This window comes from Equus caballus, chromosome 8 (assembly GCF_041296265.1).
Source record: "Equus caballus isolate H_3958 breed thoroughbred chromosome 8, TB-T2T, whole genome shotgun sequence".
Lineage (NCBI taxonomy): Eukaryota > Metazoa > Chordata > Mammalia > Perissodactyla > Equidae > Equus > Equus caballus.
The window spans coordinates 28,512,925-28,532,134 of NC_091691.1; the positions used below are offsets into that span (position 1 = coordinate 28,512,925).

Below are 19,210 nucleotides of genomic sequence, written 5' to 3' on the forward strand. Positions count from 1 at the left end.
CAGTTATATGCATGTGCCCATTTTATTGTTCATCCCCAATCGATGGGCAAGTGGCTGATGACTGAGTCTTCGCTATGGTGACAGCACTACAGTGAACATTCCGGGTAGGTCTTTTTCGGAGAGAATCATCCTTTTGGCTGTGTGCCAGCGTACAGAGATTGGTAACACTATGGTTTCAATCCGCCTTCCCAGTGTTCATTCTACTGTGTGGGGAAAAAAAAAAAATTGCTGCCAACAGCAAAGCCAAGATCATTCTGCAAACAACGAGAAATTTTCACATCTTATCTAAAATTTAACAATATTATAATTGACTTAAATTCAAGAATTAAGCGGATTGACCAGCCCCGCTTATGGGTTTGTGCTATATTTCAGGTGAATTCAGAACACATTCCTGGCTCCCTTCATAAACCTAGGCATAAAATAAAGGAAGAACATGGAATGTAAATCCAGTAAGTTATTCACACCTTGTTCCCACCACTTGTGTGAACAAATTCACTGCTGTCTCCCAGAGAATATCCATCCTTTAAACAAGAATGCCAGGAAGAGAAACTTCAAATCGTGGCATTTCCAACCACATGTGCTATGGACTGAATGTTTGTGTCCCCCAAAATTCATATGGTGAAGTCTTAACTCTCAAGGGGATGGTATAGGAGGTCGGGACATTGGGAGGTAATTAGATCATGAGGATGGAGCCCTCATGGTGGGAGTAGTGCTCTTATAAGAGGAGGAGAGAGACAGAAGCAGACAATCTCTCTCTCCGCCATGTGAAGACACAGCGAGAAGACGGCCATCTGCAAACTAGGAATAGCGCCCCCACCGGGAATAAGTTAGCCAACACCTTGATCTGTACCCCGCGGCCTCCAGAACTGTGAGAAATAAATGCCCATTGTTAACCCAGCTGGCTTACAGTATCTTGTTCTAGCAGCCCAAGTGGACTATGAGAATGTGTTAGATGTGTGTTTAAAAACTGGAGCCCCTGGGAGATGGTAAGGTAGGATTGTCACATAGGATGACTTGTATAATATTAGACATTCTTAAACGACCATTAGAAGACTCTCAAATCACATTAGGCAGGTGACCACGTAGGCTGTGTGTATCTTTCAAGACATGTTTCTGAGATCGTGAGAGGATCAGAGTACCAAATATCATGATAACATAGAGCAGGAAATAGCACATCATTTTTTTTTAATTGTGGCACAATACATAAAATTTACATTGGTGACACTTAGTACATTCATCATGTTGTACAACCATCACCTCTATCTAGTTCCAGAACATTCCTATCTCTTCAAAAGGAAACCTGTACCCATTAAGCAGTCACTCCATGTTCCCCCTCCCCCAGCCCCTAACAACCATTAATGTGGCTGCTCTCCATGGATTTGCCTCTTCCGGACATCTTCTGAAGATGGAATCAGAACATGTGTCCTTCTGTTTCTGGCTTCTTTTACTTAGCACCGTGTGCCAGTGCTCCATTTTTTATGGCTGAATTATATTCCATTGTATGGATAGAGCACATTTTGTTTATCTATTCACTCGTTGATGGGCACTCGAGTTGTTTCCACCTTTTGTCTATCGTGAATGCACTGGATAAACGTTCATGTATAAATTTGAACACTTGTTTTCAGTTCTTTGGAGTGTAGACACTGGAGTGGAATTGCTGGGTCACATGGCAATTCTATGTTTAAGTTCTTAAAGAACCAGCACATGATTTTTTGGCTAACTCCTGTAACTGATCCTGTCTTAGACCAGAAAAAGGCAGAAAAGGAAGAATTGGATGAGGTGACCAGCCATTGGGTGGCACCAGCCAAGTCCCCTGCTACTGGAGAAAGCCTCAAAATACACATTCGAGCTGAGCTGCCTCTCTCTTAGCGTCACGTTCCAATAGGCATTGAAAGGGCTGATGACTACGACGGAATAAATAAGTAAGCCTCTGTCAGCCCACCAGACCACAGTGTAAAGCTTACAGGGTTGTGTGTTTGTTTGTTTTTGTGAGGAAGACTGGCCCTGAGCTAACATCTGCTGCCAATATTACTCTATTTTATGCGGGACGCCACCACAGTGTGACTTGATGAGCAGTGCTAGGTCTGTGCCTGGGATCTAAACCTGTGAACCCTGGGCCGACAAAGCAGAGCACGCGAACTTAACCAACATGCCACTGGGCCAACCCAAAAAGGTTACAGGTTTTGATGGAGAAAGACAAAGAATCTGTTGAGAGTGAGCTGGACAATAAGCCCCTTGGAGTAAGGGACCACGTCTGCCCTGGTGACACTGTCTCCCCAGCATGGAGCTGACACCCATGGCGTTCACAGTTTGTAAGATCCGTTAGGAGTTAGGCCGGGATGCTGCAGAACTTGGGGAAGGGGCTTCAGCATCCGACAAGAAGACAGAGAAATATTTCCCGGCCCTATTTAGAGGCCAAGTAGGGATTAGCCAAGGAAAGGGAGGGGCAGGTTGTTCCAGGCAGAAGCAGCAGCAACATGCAAAATCATAGAGAAAGATGTCCCCACGTTCAGGAGACAGTAGATAATGGTGGTATATCCAAAAGAGTGCAGAGAACAGTTTAAAGACTGGGGGAGAAGAGGCAGGTGTGATCAAACAGCAACTCGGGGAAGCAGGTGTCAAACCACCCTCTCTGAAGACATAGGAACTGTGATTCTGGAAAGTTCCCTCCCAGCCCTATGTGGCAGAAGCTGAATTCCAGACTGGAGACTAACTTTTATACTATTGTTCCTGCTCCTCTGAGAGGCATCATTGTACCCTGTTTTGCTGGTGACAGGGCAGAGCGGCAGAGCGTTGAGCCCAGGTGAAAAACATGAGATGCGAGCTACATGGCAGCCATGCACCGCACAGGGCGGGGAACCAGGCCCTCACGTTTCTCGCTCTGCCTGGCTTCACCAGAGCGGCCTCTTCCCTTCCTAAGAGGAAATCCAGAGTCCGAGGAAATGTTCTTGGGCTCAGTCAGGGTTCTGAGTTGTGACAGAGCTGAGGCTGTTCTGAAGAACGAGAAATTCTGCCTGTGGACTGCAGCTTCATCTCGGGCGCCAGACATCCAGCCTGCCCTCGCTGACACATCCTGCCTGCGATTTCCCATTTGCCCAGCCAATCCCCCACAATCATGCAAGCCAATTCCCTGCCATCAACATCCTAAAATATCCCTCCTACTGGGTCTGTTTCTCTAGTTGAACCCCGATTGGTACACTATCTAAGCTGAAAATAAATTTGATAAATTATTACTGGGGAGCTCGTAGAATATCCAGCTTGGATGCATTTTAAAAGCCGCAGGGAGAGAAAAGAAGAAATGAAACCTCAAATCTTGCTGAAGAACGGGCCCTGCAAAGACTCCAGTAGAGTTGCTGCTGGGCCGGCCTCTGCATCTTGAACCACAGAAACCATTGAGGTTGGACATAGGACTCTGCTCCCAGAATTGTCCCGCTGTTACCCTAGAAAATGGGTGTACCCACTGCCACCACCTGCTGCACAGACTACTGTCCTCATACAGCTTCTCTTCATGAGGTTCCCAACCAGCAGGGGTGTCCAGGATGGCAGAGCTGGGATTGCACGCCTGTCCTCCAGCTGCAAGGGGGTCTGAAAAAGGCAGTAGCCAACATTCTCAGTTTTTGTGATGAAAGATGGTCTGTGGCTCCCACCAAGATTCTGCAGGTAAAGATCTACCCAAATAGAGGATCTCAAGTGTACCCCATGTTTGTGAGGGGGCTGTACCAACTGCTTCTTCCACACCGATAAAACTCCAGTTTGACTCACCTGAGCAGCCCATACCTGTGGGGAAGGTCACCTCTGAAGTTGCAAAGAGGAATGCTTGGTCTAAACCAGTCCTCGGAACCCCTTTGCTCTCTGCCCAGCCTCGGTCCTGGAGTGGCTAAATGTGAAATTTGCTGGAGGGTTCTGAGCATATTGTGGGAAGAAGCTTTCTTTTCTGCTTGACCCGCTGCCATCTGCCTGGAATGTTGTTATGGAAGGACGTGACACTCGGAGCTCTGCAGCCATTTATAGACAAGAGAGGAAAGTGAGGAGAGTCATGAAAGTGAGGAGCCACTGTCGTGATATTGTAGAGCTTCTGAACAGCCCAGCACTGCTCCCTCACACCTGTGAACTTATGCCCTTCTTAGCTGGGTATGCTGCCAGAGACTGAACATACAAATATACAAAACGTATGGTCTGGCTGTTCATGACAACAGAACTCAGATGCGCCACCTCGGCAGCGACCAGGCTTGGAAGCCAAACCACAGCCCCTGCAGCAATTGGCCCAGAATGTTGAGAACTCGGGCAACAACCGCCAGAAATTCTCTTTATTGCTCCTGTTTCCAACTCGGGACCAAGCAGAGAAGTTGAGTTATGGGCTCCAAACCCATCTCCTAAGATGTTGGCTTCTTGCTAACCACATCCAGCTTCCCCGTGCCAGCCACCTCCGATCCGAGCAGACCTGAGCCCTCCCTGTTTTCCACCATACGCCTTCCCACTCCTCTGCCTGCCTTTGAATTTCCCCCAAACCAAGCAATGGCGGCTGCCTCCCTTGCCATCACAAGCTTGGAATCAATAGCCTCTGTTGGTTCTCATTTCGATGACGTTTCTACAACCGCTACTTTTTGCAGGAAGCGTTCCTATTGGACACATCTTACTTTCACTATTATAATATAAAGACACACATTCTGGAGATCAGCTTCCCCAGTTACACATCCTCATACTACCTGGTTCATCTGCCGGGTAGCACTTACCCCAATTGTAATTGCCCAAATGACTATGAAATCAGCTGTTCCATGCCTGCCTTTCTCCCTTGATCCCACAAGGGACCAGCCAGGATCTGAGCTGCTCCTCCTCAACCCCACATGACAAGCCCTTAACTTGGCCTCTGACACACAGGCAATATCGCAAAAATATTCATCACATGAAAGATGATGAATGAACTAAATACTGTTTCACTTTTCTATTAAAAATAGAAATGGTTACTAAATTAGAGTGCGAACCATATTGAAGCCCAAAGCCACAGGCACCTTCCCAGTGAAAAAACTAGAGAAATTCCTTCCCAGAACTGAAATAACTTTCAAAACATTATCGAAAATCTCTGCACAGATTCCTCCAAACTTCTGATGCTCAAGAGGCAAATTGCCAATGCACGTGCGGCGACGGCTCATCTTTGGCGGATTGTGTGTCTTTGGAGGCGAGCGTGTAGAAACGGTTGCAGAAGAGAAGTGTGCTACAGAGCTATCAGTTCATTCCAGCGGCTCACTGGGCACACAGGTCTGTGCCCGTCGTCCCAGCTACATGGGAGGACCCCTGGAGCTCTGGGCTGTGATGCACCGTACCAGCCGGGTGTTCTCCCAGAGTTCAGCATCAAAATGGTTACCTCCTAGGAGCAGGGACCTGCAGGTTGCCTAAGGTGGGCTCAAGTGGCCCAGGTGGGAATCATGTCAGGTCAAAACTCCTCTGCTGATTATGGAGGGGATCTCTGGCAGGCCTGGCCCTAAGTCAGGTGCAATTTTGGTGTAGGGGAGCAGAATTTGCCACCTGAGAATGTCTCTTTGGCTTGATTATTTTTAAGAACAAAAGACTCAGGAAGAAGCTTTGATCTTCCCCCTAAGTGCCTAAAAGAATTGAAGAGAGAAGGCCTGTGCCAGGAAGCAGCTCTCACTATAGACAACTCTAGTATAATATGAACTAGGTGTGGCAGACAGGGAGGAACCCAGCAAGGCCCACTTGATCAATGTCCTCCCCCTGTCCCATTGTCTCTGCAGGGCATGGCAAACATTTGTTTACCAAGCATTTGCTTTCCATCTCCGTGTGAATTGTCTTCCTCCCCTTTGAAGTCCCAAACCACAACTCCCAACATCCTCCTTTGTCTCCAGCTGGAGATGGTATTTAAGATGGTGGCCTCAGCCATTCTGGCGAGTTATTCAGTCTTCCTGGGTTTCTCCCACGTATACATGTTATTAAGCTTGCTTGATTTTCTCCTGTTATTCTGTCTTATGTCAACTTAATTTTCAGACCAGCCAGAAAGCCTGGAGGGTAGAGGAATAGTTTTTCCTCCCTATGGTAGAGAAAGGTCCCTTGTCTGAGAGAAGGACCCAATGTCACAGGGCTCCTGTTAACATTGCCCACCAGTCTCTTGTGACTAGTTCATACTGAACTGGCCCATGTTCTCCTAATCCTGACCACGTCACTGACGGCCCCATGCTGGCTCCTCTGGCGTGTCTGGTTTGTCCAAGGCAAGTTTCTGAGAGGCAGGCAGCTCTTTGCCTGGATAAGTTGAAGCGTTAAGGTGAGGGCACATGGAGAGTTGGAGTCATTTGGTCCTGGGGAATAATCAAATAAAGGTGCCCAAAGGCCCCCTGAGTGTAGACAGGACATTCTTGGGAAGGAAACTTCCTGTACTGAGCACCTACTGTATACCATGTACTGGAATATACTTAATTTTCAGAGCTAAGTTTTATTTTTATCCTTGTACTTGTAAGAAAGTTGAGGCCCACACATGTGACACGGTGAGAGACTGAATAGACGGACAATGGCCAGACCTCACATGACAGCAGAACTCTGAGCCTCCACCCCTGCACCAATCAGCCCAGAACCGTCAGAACTTGGTCAGCAACCACCAGCTTCTGGTTTTGCCCCTACTTCCAACTCAGAATCAAACAGAGTTAAACATGTTCCCCAAACTAGTCACGTAGGAGCCCCAGTTCTAGGTAGCCCCCCTCCAGCCTCCCCACGCCAACAGCCCCCAATGAACACGTCTGAAGGCTTCCTTCTTCCACTCTAAAGCTGCTCTGCCTACTCTGGAGTGCCAAATGCAAGTGATGGGAGCCGACTTCCCTTCTAGAGCAAACTCTGGAGAGAAAGCCTCTGTGGGGGCCCAGCTGGATGCTCGTCCTTTATTTCCATAACTACCTGCCTAAATTCACTCAGACTAAGCGCTGGCAGAGCGAGGTGACTACCCCATCCCAGGTCATGCAGGACCTCAGGTTTTAGCTCTGAGTCCCAGGCACACGGGTATGCCGGGTCAGCCTAGGCGGAGCTGGCATTTGTACTCAAAAAGATGGCTTATCTGTAAAGCCCGTGCCACTTCCACAAGGGACAACAAGTTGGTCTCATCCCTTGCACCAAGTCCAGTAGACTGGCAGGAGCTTCCGGAGCACTGTGTCCAGATGGAACGAGAACCACAAACAACTAGCACAGTCAACGTCTGCGCTGAGAAGGACCAGGGAGAGGCCTTGTCAGCACAGGGCCCACCTGTGCTGGGGAGACTCCAAGGAGGACCCTGTCCAGGGCCCTCTCCCTGGGGACACCAGCTGCCCGCTGTCAGGATGTAGTGATTACTCCGTCCTTGAATACAGGCTGGCCTGTGACTAAGACGAGTGCGGTAGAAGTTGTGCCGTGCCACTTCCGGGCCGTCAGCTTCAGCTTCGCCCTCCTGGGAACTGTCTGCACCAGAACCCCTTGAGGGAGACCCTGGAGGACCAGAGCCCGCGGGCTGGCCCAGCCCCAGGCGAGCTCTCTGCTGAGTGCAGCGTGTGTGACCTCAGCTATGCTACATGGAGCAGAACTGCCCCCTGAGACAAGTCAACCCACAGAATCACGAGGAAGAGTAAACCATTGTATTATTTTTTACCTGCGTATTTTAGTTCAGGTGAAATTCACATAACGTAAAATCAACCATTTGCAAGTGAGTAATTCAATGGTGTTTACTACCTTACAACATTGTACAACAACCACCTCTGTCTAGTTTCAAAGCACTGTCATTTCTCCAAAGGAAACCCACAGCTGTTGGAGAACAGTTACTCATGACGCTTGTCAAAGGCAGTAAGGCAGACTTTATTCAACAGGGACGGCAGCTTGGGGCCGGCCCCATGGCCGAGTGGTTAAGTTTGCGCACTCCACTTCAGTGGCCTGGGGTTTCACCAGTTCGGATCCTGCCCGTGGACATGGCACTGCTCATCAAGCCATGCTGAGGCACCGTCCCACATGCCACAACCAGAAGGACCCACAACTAAAATATGAGGGGCTTTGGGGAGAAAAAGGTAAAATAAAATCTTAAAAAAAAAAAAAACAAAAAAAGGTCAAAATGCCCCCTCTCTCTGCTGCAAGGTCATTTGTTGGTTCCTAAGGGGGTTCACCCCCAGTCCCTGAGGATCCAGAGCAGAGTGACAAGTGGAAAACTGGATCCAAGATCCAAAGCCAGCGCAGCTGGAGCCCACGTCGCAGGCAGAGTCCACTGCGTTGACACACCTCCTGTTCCCTGCCCTCGAGCCACACGTACCCAGAGGTCAGGCCTTGGTCACAGGAGGATCAGCGAGTGGTGTCAATGGATGTAGAGTCAGGACACAGCACTGAAATCAGCTTGGAAACATAAAATTCCAAAGAGAATATAAGCTGCCTTGTTTCATTAAGATAACAACTATATACCTTAATGTTTCCAAAAATGATCTCATTTCATTTCATGATACCTTTAGAAGTTCCATTATTAATCCCATTTCACAAGGAAGGAAAAAAACACGCTCGGAGAAGCTCAGGCATTCAAGATCGCAAAGCTGGTATATAGCACGCTGGTGCCTGGACCCCCCCACCCCCACTCCCAGGACTGCAAATTTCTTCTCCCTTAGAAACTTCTCACAAGGAGGTTGGAGGATTTAAGAACGGCTGGCATTTCTCGACACACGAACAGAGGACCCAGCACTCAGGGGCTGGTACCAGAATTCTGAGTTTTCATCTACCATCTTCTCCCTTTTGGGCTGAGTCCATTTGGCTTTAGGCCTGAGTCCTCCTCGCTGTGGGGACCCTCTACAAAACCAGGAAGACTGATGGCCGCCTAATGGTGGGGACCGAACCCAGAGTAACTTTGGTGTCTGGAAACATTCCTACAGCACAACCAGGAATAGAGAAACCATGATCACGTGGCCAGAACAAACCACATGCCACGAATTCAGGGGGTCAAGATATAAAACCACTCTTGTAAGATTCTAATCTGTTTTAGACTCCATTCTATCTTAGTCAATTTGGATGGGCAAATTCCTTAATCTGAGATTCCAATCCTCGTCTGCGACACGGGGATAAGAGTACCCACCTCACGGGGTTAATTGGATTATCTGAATTTCTATATATGCAAAGCATTTGCTAGATTGCACAAAATGTTATTGTTCTCTGCCGTGTTTTTGTTTGGGGCCTTCCCTTCTTCTCAGAGGTGTGTCAGAATTCAAGGAAGCGTGTGTAGAATCTTGGCCATCTGGTCCATGTTGTCATCTGGCCATGCGGCTCCCGCTGAGGTCTCTCTTAGCCATAGCATCCCGGGTAATCAGGCCACGCAGGCTGCTCTGAATCTGTGCTAATACTATAACCACGAGCCGCACGTGGCCATCTAAATTAAAGTTAAATACAATAAAAACTTCGGTTCCTCAGTTGCACTAGCCACACTTTGAGTGCTCAATAGTCACCCTTGACTAGTGACTGCCCTACTGGACCATGTAGACAGAGACCACCTCCTTCATCACGGATGGTTCTGTTGAACTGCCCTGGTCTACACTGTTCTCACTCTTTCTGAAAGGCCCCTCCCTGCCCCATAACTGTATATTTCATCTCTGGTGTTACTGAGTGCGCAGGAATTCATGCTGCTACCCCCATACCACTATGGGCTGTTGGAAAGTACTTTTGTGAGTATTGTGGGTGTATGAGATTATAGAAATTGGGAAAATGAGCTAGACAATATTAGCAAGAATAATTATTTTGTCAAAACAGAAGCTAGAGTGTCTTCTTTTGTATGAAAAATGTACAATTCGGTGTTTAATAAAAATACTTGTCATGTATTTTTCACTGACACACTTTCTATATTCCATGCCCACAGAACGTATCAGATAAGTTACAATGAAGATTGAAAGATTTTAATATGCCATGTCAAGAAATAAAAGACTGTACTTATTAATCATAGTATCTTTATTTTCTACTTTTCTTATAAAATCATTTAATTGCGGGGGCTGGCCCCGTGGCCGAGTGGTTACGTTCCCGCGCTCCGCTGCAGGCGGCCCAGTGTTTCATTGGTTCGAATCCTGGGCGCGGACATGGCACTGCTCATCAAACCACGCTGAGGCGGCCTCCCACATGCCACAACTAGAAGGACCCACAACGAAGAATATACAACTATGTACCGGGGGGGCTTTGGGGAGAAAAAGGAAAAAAATAAAATCTTAAAAAAAAAAAAAAACATTTAATTGCGTTTGTGCATCAGTATCTTTACTGTTAGTTTTTTTAAGTTTTTAAATGCTTACCTAAGTAAGTTGAATAGCTGATGTAAAGGGAAAAATACAAGAGTACAACAGTTCTAATATTCTTAAAGCTTGCTGAGAGATCTTAACTGCTTTTCTAAAATTATACCTTTCTTAATTTTTAGTTAAAACAAAAGTCAGCGCTCCAGTAGACCTTGTCCACCCCGCCGTGTGCCAGCAGCTGACCTACAGGGTTTCACAGATGGGCGCCGTGCCCTTGGCCTTCCGCTGGGTGTGGTCAGTGGGCAGCCTTGGCTGGAGAAGCGGGGCAAGGAGGCGCGGGAGGTCTGGATACTCCTGCCTGTGGCTCCCTCACTGCGAGGGTCCCTCGGGCTGGCCATGTCCCACCTCAAAGCTCCCTGCTCCTCTCAAGGAAGCTCTCTCCTCTCCAGTTCTGGTGACCTCTCCCTGCCCTTGACCCTCCCGCCTGGGAGAGGGCAGCTCCCGACTACCAGCACGGGTTCCTCCTCCATCCCTGACTGCACACATTCCCCACAAATCAGTGGAATTAGCTCCCTGGTAAATATGCCCTTCTGGAAGTTTCTCCTGATAAGAGGAGGGTGCTCTTGGCTTCCTTTCAGGATGCAGACTCACGGCTCCATGGGCCCCAGCCTCGTCAGGGCATGAACTGTGTGACCCACCTACCTAAACCCCACACGGCTGTTTCTGCTCGGGGATCCTGGACTTATAACGGTTCCTATCCAGGAAAGGACACAGATGTCTTCTTTCTCAGATCCCCCAGCCCCCAAACTGACTTGGGATTTCTGTCCTCAGAGTGTGAGGATGAGGAAGAGTCCTCTCAGGGCCGCCAGCTCCTCAGCTCTCCTCTCCCCCACTGATGCTCCCTCGTCCCCTGGTCCAGGAGGGGTTCTACTTTCTGGGCAGAAGTTCTTTCCGTTTTTCTCCGAGAGCTAGGCTTTTGAAATCCAAATGTCAGCCAAGACTGTTCATTCCCGCCGTGTGCTCAGATTTGAGCATTTGCCGGTTTCCACCATATAAATACCTCTACTACAGCTGGTTTCAAGCCACCGAAGGCCTAACGAGTTTCCTGAAGATTTAACAATTGGCTTCAGGGAGACGGTACGAGCAGCACAGGCCACCATTCCTTCCTCCCCTTTCTCCTTAGTCCCCTCTCCTTGAATGACAAAGTGAACGAATGAAGGGCCATGAGGATGAAACAAAAAAACATACTAGAGAAAAATCGATCAATATATCCAAATAACATCTCACCACAACTATGTGTTAATTGCATATTACCTTCTTGTGACTTATAAGAGGCTGGGGCTTCCCAAACATGGGGCGCTGGCCCCACCGCCCAGGGAAACACGTATCACCCCCCTTCTAAACAGAAGCCCCACCCTTCCTGAAACAAAGCAGATTCTCTACTCTGTGGAGAAAGGGGGAGAGGGGAGAGGCAGCAGAGAAGGAACATGCTAGATTTACGTCAAGACATAGTTCCTACAAAACACATCACTCTTCTCAAATATCTCCTCCCAGAGGCAAGAAGAAGTCAGCACTCTAAAGAAGGGAAACTGGAGCCGGCCTGGTGGTACAGTGGTTAGGTCCACGTGCTCCACTTTGGTGGCCTGGGGCTCACAGATTGGGATCCCAGGTGCGAACCTATGCACTGCTCATCAAGCCAGGCTGTGACAGCGTCCCGCATACAAAATAAAGGAAGATTGGCGCAGACGTTAGCTCAGGGACAATTTTCCTCAAACAAAAAGAGGAAGATTGGCAATAGATGTGAGCTCAGGGACAATCTTCCTCACACACACACACACACACACAAAGGAACCTATTTGGAGCCACGGAGTGGAAATTCTAATCTATTATGTTCCTGGCTCAGAGAAAAAGGTTGTGATTCAGTCTCTCTGTCCACTCCAAGACCACAAGTTCTCAACGCATCTTTGAACACATCCTGATGACTTTCCATCCTGTTCTCATGTAGCTAGAGAGATATGGGAGCCCTCGTGCCCCACATCTTCCTGTTTTGTCCCTTTTATCTCTCATTGAGGTTTTTTCAAGTAAAATAGGAGTGATTTTTATTGATTATGTATAACTTTACCTGTATTCATATGTAATGTAAACTTTAAAAATTGGAAGAAATGACTTTATTTTTACCAAAAATAATCTAAGTTACGGCATCATGTTCAATGTAAATTATTTAAGTCCTGGATGGTCATTTACCTATTTTTCAGATGATCAGGAAGTCATTATTCAAGCTTTATATTAGGTCATGATACAGTTTAAACTTATACACAAATTCCATGTAGTAGAAATAAGACATCATATGTTTTCTTCAGCAAATGCTCCCTTCTTGTCTCACACACATATCCCCAGGTTCTAACCTCACCATAAGTGCAAACTTTGTTAACTTTCTATCCACAAGAGTCACCTCAAATAACGTCCACCTTGGAAAGCTATAAAGGCAGGAGGCAGCGTTCTCACTGAGTGTTTAAATTACAATAATTCAAAGTGAAACAATTAACTTTCATACAGACAAACACACTGTGTGAAAGTAAAGTAAATATTCAGTAATGGGAGTTAAGAACAATGACTTAAAATGAATCAAAGGCTGAAGATGCTCACAAATATATCCGGCACCATTTTGTGAGGATGGATTCTCTGCGCACAATAGCCAAGCTGTTCTAAGTGTGGTGGGGGCGCTGTTAGTTAGAAGCGAGTTTGCTGAGAACTTAACTCCTTAAGTGGCTGTGACCCAAGGCCAGAGGAGCCCCTGGTGCTCTGGGTAACATGCAGCACCCTAGTCGCTCTTCTCTTGGATCCTTGGGATTCTGACTTCAGCTTCAGCATCTGGAGTTTGGTCCATTCTGTTGGCTGGCTTCCAGGCTTCCTTGGTTCTTCTGTCTGAGATCTAGGAAGGATGGCTCAGCTCCCAATGCATTCCTGCAAATATCTCCCTCCATTTCCACTGTCAATGCTTTGTCAGTGCCTTTAGCAATGGCTTTTAAGTTACAATATCCACCAAAGTGGCCAGGAAAGCTCATCAAGTCTGCCAGTTCGCCGGCCCACTGTGAAATGGGTAAACAGTTAGCCATCGATTATTAGGTAGTTAGTGATTGCAGTTTCTTTTTCCTTTTTTGCAATTGCTGGTTATATCTTTCAGTTGTTCCCCTGCCCATTATTAACTGTGCTGCTTAGGCAATATGCTATCTGACTCCCCCTCGCTTCCTATAGATAACATCTCTTCTAGCACCTGGATCACCATGGTAACGGATGTTTAAGCTGTTTTTCAGGAATTAGGACCCCTTGTCCAGTTCAGGCCATTTGAGACCACCAACCCATCCACTGGGCCCACACAGATGCCGGATAAGTGACCTCTTGACGTCAAGAGGCTGAAAACTCCACCCGGAGATGATGCTAACGCCGCCATTTGGTGAACACGGGTCCTGTGAAGAAGCGTCGATTCTGACTATGTTTGAGCAGATCGTCAGTCACCTCACCTCTCCTCACCTCCAATCATCCGTCTGCACATCTCAGACCACCTTGCCCCATAGATATCCCTGAGTCCCCATTTTCAGGAAGGCAGATCTGAGACTCGTTCTCCTGCCTCCTCACTTGGCTGCCTTATGATTAAACGCTCTCTCTGCTGTCATTTCAGTGATTAGCTTTCTGGGCAAGAGGCACAAACAAACCTGGTTTGGTATCAACCTCAAGAGGTTCTAATTCAAAGGGCTCAGAGTTGGGTCCCAGAAAATACATGTTTTTTTTCACACAGCAACCCCACAAGGTTCTGACACAGGTCATTTGGGGGTCACCATCTAGATGATGGGAGTGACACCTCATCCTGGTGTTCCAGAACTGGGTTTTGTGATGCACCCTTTGGTTCCCACTCTTTCCTTCCCCTCAAAATGGAATCCTTCCTCCAAGGCAACACAGCCAGTTTTGATTGAGCACTTATTATATTTGTTGAGCAGGATGTTAAGCACCCTGCTTATGTTATCTCATTTAGTCATCACAACAATCCTTTGAAGTAGATACTATTATTGTTTCCATTTTACAGAAGAATTGAGTAAAGCTTGGAGGTCAAGGTACTTGTCCAGCATCCCAAACTAAGCAGTGGCAGAGGTCAGACACAAACCCAGGTCTGTCTGAAATCAGAATCCCAATTTCATCAATGCCTCCAAGTTGTTTTGGTCATGATGCTAGATGGCTCTCTCCTTCACCATGCCCTAACTTTGTGACTTGGAGAAAAAGCAATATATATATTTATACAGTCAGGGGATCTGGTCAAGTTCCTGCCCATCTCTGGAGCTCTAAGATGACGTGATGAGCGCATGACATTTCCTCACCTAAAAACCCTTCAGTTACATTAGATTCAACACAACCCACCTCTGCTAGACACAGTCATTTATTCCAGTCTACAGCTGCCAAGCACTGCGGACACAGAATGGAAATGACAAACTTCCTTCCTTCATGCAGCCAACTCAAGTCCACCGGAGGAGACAGGAGAGTCTCATACTATTCTTCTACTGGGAAACTGGTGTAAGAGCTCCACACTGAGACAGGAGCAGAGGAGGAGCAGCTGGGACTGAGGACGCAGCATCAGGGAGCGCTTTAGAGAGAGGCCGATACTGAAGGAGTTTCTAAAGGTGCAGATATGATGCACAGTCAAGTAATAACAGCTACATACATTGAATGCTTACAGTGTACCCATAACGCCCCCTACACGCATTTTCTCATTCATCCCCACAGGAGCCCTGTGACTAGGTGCCTCACCGTCCCCATTTGGTAGATGAAAGCCTGACCCGGGAGGGGTTCAGTAACTCGCCAGGGATCACCCGGCCCGCATGACTGGCAGCTCAGATGCAACCCCGGAAGTTTGACTCAGGAGCACTGAGGCTGAAATAAAGAAAGCCCTGTGGGACTCTGGAGTGATCAGAAGCCTCAGGGAGCTCCAGGAGGCTCTGGACACAGGGAGCAGAGGAGGGTGCTGAGACAGGAAGCTAGAGGAGGGCAGATTTTGCCGGGCATAGGGGCACAAGCTGAGAAGTTACATTTTCTCTGTGGGCAATAGGGAGCCATGTCGCTTGCCATCGTGGATTCCACTTGCTCCATAAAGCCTGAGCAGGGCACTCAGCCCGTGAGTGTCTCTCCCTTGCTTGGATTCTCAGCCTGGGATGCACAGCGGCTCTTGTGTCTTATTGTGCATTTTCTTATTATTTCATGCATTGGACCATCTAAGCTGAGGTTTCATCAACATTGGGGATGCTCCATTCTGGGCCCCAGGAAGCTATATATTGCATCCCTTAGGCTCCCATGTCCTTCTTCTAACTGGTGGATCTAAAAAGTGAATCTCTGATCTCAACGGTAGCAGATAGGAGGATGAGTGGAGATGGAGGTCAGAGTATTTATTCTCCTGACTTCTGCCTTAGGCACCATGTTTTGGCATGGTCTATGTGCCTCCAGATAAGGCCGTCGTGTTGCCAGGCTGCCCTGTCCATGGCTGTGCCTCCCCATGAGCACGGGTCCCCACTCTCCCCCTTGCCCTTTCTGGCCTAGGGGAGGTAAGGACTTTGCGTGCTTGCAAGCCCTGGGTGCTTCTCACTATCTCAGTGATCCCCCCAAACCTGTCCACATTGTGGTAAATAGTCCTTTCCTTAAACATTACAACCTCTTTGCATGTATCACCTATTTCCCTCTGAGATACTGACTAGTACAGGTTAGTTTTGTTTTGTTTTCTTCAAACTTCTCCAGGACCCTGCAATATTCTTCATTTCATTTATCCTTGACCTGAGCCTGCAGGCCAGTGTCTAATGAATGTCTGGCCCTTTCTCAGATAGCATTTCCCTGTAGCTTCTCAGAAGAGAATTGCACCACATGGTCAGGAGCATCATTTCACCCCTGAGCAAGAGAAGAGCCTTCCCTGGCAGGGCTACAAGACCAGTGATTGCCATCTTACAACCCCTGTGCTAAAACCTGTGTCTCTCCAGCCCAGACGTTCACATGTCATTAAGAATCAGCGTTGGCATCCTTTAAGGGGTGACAACTGGCCACACAGAGTATCTATGTGAGGGAATCAGTGAATTCCTTAAGCATTGCCATCGCACACTTCTGTGCAGCTGAGTGTCCCCTTGGAGGAGTCCCTTCCAGATAATCTGTGGAATAAGCCCCCTGCTGTGCTGGTTGGCCAACATGTGTGTGGTCCACTGTGACCTCCTCAGGAGGCTGCTGGAGCAGATGGTTGGGAAGAAGCCGTGAAGCATCCCTCAGTCTCCCAGGAACACATCTCCACTGTATAATGAAAGAAGCGGATTTCTTACAGAGCAAAGGCAGTTTCAAGGAAGAAGCAGGACACACCGAGATGTCAGTGGGCTCCGCGTCCACCTGGGGCGACAGTGTTCAGGATCACATCCCTCAGATACCAGATTCAGGCTCTTCACTGGTTTCCACAAGAAAATCAATCTCAGACATCATGCTAAGTCTTTTTTTTTTTTTTTTTAAAGATTTTATTTTTCCTTTTTTCTCTCCAAAGCCCCCCGGTACATAGTTGTATATTCTTCGTTGTGGGTCCTTCTAGTTGTGGCATGTGGGATGCTGCCTCAGCGTGGTCTGATGAGCAGTGCCATGTCCGCGCCCAGGATTCGAACCAACGAAACACTGGGCTGCCTGCAGTGGATCACACGAACTTAACCACTCGGCCACGGGGCCAGCCCCAATGCTAAGTCTTTTTTGATAGACTCCATTGAAAATTTGGTGGATCATGGAACCAGATGACATGGTGAGTACAAATGCCTTACCATCAGTTAGCTTCTTCCTCACCCCCCCACCATCTCTCAGATGGCCCCCATAACTCCTTTCACTGTTGCTGAGGGCAGTACAGCATGGGGGTGTCAGACCTCGTCACCAAGTACTTCCAGCTCTCCACCTCCGAGGTGTGCCCTGCCCTCTGTGGTTGCGTAGGGGCCACGTCTTCTGGCCAGTGGATTGTGAGTGGTGATGTCTGCTGATTTCATGGTCACTTTAAGACCCTCTGGAGCTCTTTTTCCATCTTCTACAGGAACTGGTGAAGAGGGAAAAGGGACAGACACACAAACACATCCCTTCACGCTATGCAAATATCCTGTAACTGAGATATAATCTCACGTAAAAATAAATAGGGGAAAACCATAAATTGACTAGGATTAAGTTTTTCTGCCATTTTGGACAACAGGAGCTTAAAATCAACATCATATGAAAATAAAGTTTATATTTCTTTCACAGTTGAGTCGATGTGCTGAGTTTCACTCCCATTACAAAGGAATTCTAGGACCAGCTGTTACGAGAACGCCACTTTCTCCATCTCATCACTCACTCAACTCACACGGCTCACGGGAGCAGCGAAGGTGCCGCAGGCAGACACATCCTTCACGTCAGAGTGACAAGAATTGCTTCTCACTCCTGGTGATGGAAAAAGACAGGTGTACACTGTGCGTTTGCTTCAGCACCAACTTCTTCAGGAACAGTGCGTAGCTTGATATTTGCTAAGAGCTTCTGCCAGCCAAGCATGCAGAAGGTCCTGAGCAGACCCCGGCCTCGGCGCTCTGCACCCATCGTCTCACTTAATCCTCATAAACCTGTAAGGCAGACACCACATCTACTCAAGGAAACGCTGTCCAATATTTTTCTGCTCTAAGAGTCCACCTATAGACTCTGGAGCACTGAAGCCATGGTTATATTTGTAGAATGGAATATAAATGTTAACCTTAAACTGTAAAAATATGGTTGGCCAAAGGTGGGAGGTAGTCCAGGTGTGGAAAGAAAGGAGAAAGCAGTTCTGATCTTTTCACCTTATATAGAAAGTCGCTGACTGGAGTTGAAGGAGCAAGAAATAGAAACCTTAGCATCTCATTAAAATGACAAAGGGCACCAGTAGGAGGAGCAGCCGGTGGCCATCTCTCTAGCTAGCTCTTGGAGCTGGAAGGAGAAAGAGGAGACATGTGAAGGGGAAAGATTCTAGTATTTCCTAGAAGACTAGATAAATGTTGTCTAAAGACGGTAAATACAGAAATTGCATTTTCAGCACATTATAAGATCCTGGAGGAAAACAGCAGGAGAGTCAAAGGCTTTGAGGTTTAAAAGAAGATGCTGCAGAGGCATGGATCTGAGTGTGAGAAGGGGCGAGTGAAGACTTGAATTTCATCATGAACTTCTCTGAATGGTTTAACTAGTTGCCATATGCAAGCAGGACCACGCCACAGACATATTTTTCTTACCAAAAAGACATCAACTTGTTCCAGGTCCACACAACCTGAAAGGAACAAGTGTTCTTGGAAGCTGAAAGCATCTTAACATTCCCAAACCAGGAAATGTTACAAAATATCCCCAAATTTTCTCAACCTCTCCTTTTCCACTTCATCTGTTTGTGCTTGTTTATTTTGTGATGCCTATGGATAAGTAGCCTAAAGTCCAATAATTTCCCCTGGGGGAAACATTCTCTGCCACAGGACCTGTCATTCTGGCCACCATTTGAACTTCAGCATCCTGTTTTGAGATGGTCTGCTGCCTGTCCTGGACAAATGATAAGTGTCTTGAGGGAAGCCCCAGCACACGGTCCTGTTCTTGGAGCCCGAGGTGATGAATCTCTTCTCCCATGGTCGGTGCAGCTCTGAAGGGCCAGGAAGAGAGGCGTGACAGTCCCACCCTGTGAACTAGCTGGCCTGAGCCGTTAAGCAGCGCCACGCCACAGCTGGATCTAAACTCAATTCTAATCCAGGTAAGGGTGAAACTGGCCTTCTTCATTCTTATCTGTGAACTGGCAGGGTTGTCTGAGGTCTCTGGGCCCAAGGAGAGGAGAATCTGGCCGATATGACTATGTCAAGGTCCATAGGATGCTTCCAAGATTTGCAAGACCACCATTTCTGCTCTACGTCCCCACGAAGTTTGGGGAGATGAGGCTTGGCTGCCACAGTTTGTCTTATCTGAAGTCGTTTTGGGTCCAGGGAGTC

At 47.6% G+C, this 19,210-nt stretch overlaps 1 long non-coding RNA gene across 1 annotated transcript in view; it reads right to left on the reverse strand.

Annotated features, from left to right (window-relative positions):
* Window positions 1-1,168: 1,168 nt before the first annotated feature.
* The window catches only part of LOC138925359 (uncharacterized), a 66,160-nt gene continuing 48,118 nt past the window's right edge, over window positions 1,169-19,210 (reverse strand). The window contains exon 6 of the long non-coding RNA XR_011441395.1: window positions 1,169-3,995. This is a non-coding gene — a long non-coding RNA (uncharacterized lncRNA). The remainder of the gene's footprint in view (window positions 3,996-19,210) is intronic.